The sequence below is a fragment of the Solea solea genome, unplaced genomic scaffold (genome assembly GCF_958295425.1).
Source record: "Solea solea unplaced genomic scaffold, fSolSol10.1 scaffold_126, whole genome shotgun sequence".
NCBI lineage: Eukaryota > Metazoa > Chordata > Actinopteri > Pleuronectiformes > Soleidae > Solea > Solea solea.
The window spans coordinates 10,001-12,500 of record NW_026704078.1 but is presented as its reverse complement, the minus strand read 5'-3'; positions in this window follow the sequence as shown (position 1 = coordinate 12,500).

Sequence of the window (2,500 nt, the reverse complement as noted above, 5' to 3'; positions counted from 1 at the left end):
GGTGAGGAGCCCAGGCTGGGGGAGCAGAGAGCCAGAGGAGCAGGGGGCTGTGGCCCAAGGTGAGGAGCCCAGGCTGGGGGAGCAGAGAGCCAGAGGAGCAGGGGGCTGTGGCCCAAGGTGAGGAGCCCAGGCTGGGGGAGCAGAGAGCCAGAGGAGCAGGGGGCTCTGTGAGCAGGGGGCTGTGGCCCAAGGTGAGGAGCCCAGGCTGGGGGAGCAGAGAGCCAGAGGAGCCACCGACGGGAGAATGGCTAAAAACGTGATTTTATCAAAATGTTACAAGGCAGGGCTCTGCACAGGGTCCAGAGGAGTGGAACGCCGTTCATCCCATGCGAAAAGGTGCAGGAGTGACCGAAATACGGCCCGTTGTAAATCGCCCCTCTTTAAGCCAAAAAAATAGGTACGCCTCCCAGGGCCACCGACGGGAGAATGGCTAAAAACGTGATTTTATCAAAATGTTACAAGGCAGGGCTCTGCACAGGGTCCAGAGGAGTGGAACGCCGTTCATCCCATGCGAAAAGGTGCAGGAGTGACCGAAATACGGCCCGTTGTAAATCGCCCCTCTTTAAGCCAAAAAAATAGGTACGCCTCCCAGGGCCACCGACGGGAGAATGGCTAAAAACGTGATTTTATCAAAATGTTACAAGGCAGGGCTCTGCACAGGGTCCAGAGGAGTGGAACGCCGTTCATCCCATGCGAAAAGGTGCAGGAGTGACGGAGATACGGCCCGTTTTAAATCGCCCCTCTTTATGCCAAAAAAATAGGTACGCCTCCCAGGGCCACCCAGGGTGATGCTTTTATCAAAATGTCACAACGCAGGGCTCTGCGCAGGGGCCAGAGGAGTGGAACGCCGCTGGTTCCATGCGAAAAGGTGGAGAAATGACCGAGATATGACCCGTGGAAGTCGTCACAATTTACCCCGAAAATAGGCGCTCGCGCTCGGGCAGAGGTCGGCGCTCGGCCGGGGTCCCGAGAACCGGGGCGAATAGGGTTTTCCCACGGCCGAAAACCATAGGAAGCACGGGGAAAATTCGGGACCCGACGTCCCAGGGCCCTCGGCGGGGACCGGGGCAACGCGACACCGTTGGTTCCACCCGAAAAGGTGGAGAAATGACCGAGATACGGCCCGTCAAAAGTCGTCACAATTTACCCGAAAATAGGCGCTCGCGCTCGGCCCCGGTCCCGAGAACCGCGGCGGAGGTTTACCGGGATGCTGCGCAACATGGGCCAGAGAGCATGTTTGGTTCGAGTTTACCGGGATGCTGCGCAACATGGGCCAGAGAGCATGTTTGGCCGAGTTTACCGGGATGCTGCGCAACATGGGCCAGAGAGCATGTTTGGTCGAGTTTGTGTGGGTTGTGTGCGACACTCCCGGCACATACATAGGAACACGGCTTCCAAGTGAGCGCACTTTTTCGAAATTTCTTCTAAGTGCCGCTTTTTCGAACCGGGGCGAATTGGGTTTTTCGAGGGCCGAAAACCATAGGAAGCACGGGGAAAACTCAGGACCCGACGCCCCACGGCCCTCGGCGGGGACCGGGGCAACGCGACACCGTCGGTTCCACCCGAAAAGGTGGATAAATGACCGAGATACGGACCGTTGAAATCGACTCGGCGTATCCGAAAATAGGCGCTCGCGCTCGGACAGAGGTCGGCGCTCGGCCCGGTCCCGAGAACCGGCGCGCCTAGGGTTTTTCCACGGCCGAAAACCACAGGAAGCACGGGGAAATCTCAGGATCCCACGCCCCACGGCCCTCGGCGGGGACCGGGGCAACGCGACACCGTCGGTTCCACCCGAAAAGGTGGATAAATGACCGAGATACGGACCGTTGAAATCGACTCGGCGTATCCGAAAATAGGCGCTCGCGCTCGGACAGAGGTCGGCGCTCGGCCCGGTCCCGAGAACCGGCGCGCCTAGGGTTTTTCCACGGCCGAAAACCACAGGAAGCACGGGGAAAACTCAGGATCCCACGCCCCAGGGCCCTCGGCGGGGACCGGGGCAACGCGACACCGTTGGTTCCATCCGAAAAGGTGGAGAAATGACCGAGATACGGACCGTGGAAGTCGTCCCAACTTATCCGAAAATAGGCGCTCGCGCTCGGACAGAGGTCGGCGCTCGGCCCGGTCCCCGAGAACCGGGGCGACTCGGAAATTCTTCTAAGTGCCGACTTTTCGAAATTTCTTCTAAGTGCCAACTTTTCAAAATTTACTCTAAGTGCCCTTGGCTACCAGGGGCACGAATCTGAAATTTCTTCTAAGTGCCAACTTTTTCAAAATTTACTCTAAGTGCCCTTGGCTACCAGGGGCACGAGGCGAGAATCTGAAATTTCTTCTAAGTGCCCTTGGCTACCAGGGGCACGGGGAAAATGTGTAAAAAAGCAATTTAATCAAAATCAAACAACGCAGGGCCCTTGGCAGGGACCAGGCGAGTAGAATAAAGTTGTTTTTGTGGCGAAACATTGACAATTGGGCGAGTTAGAGGTTTACCGGGATGCTGCGCAAC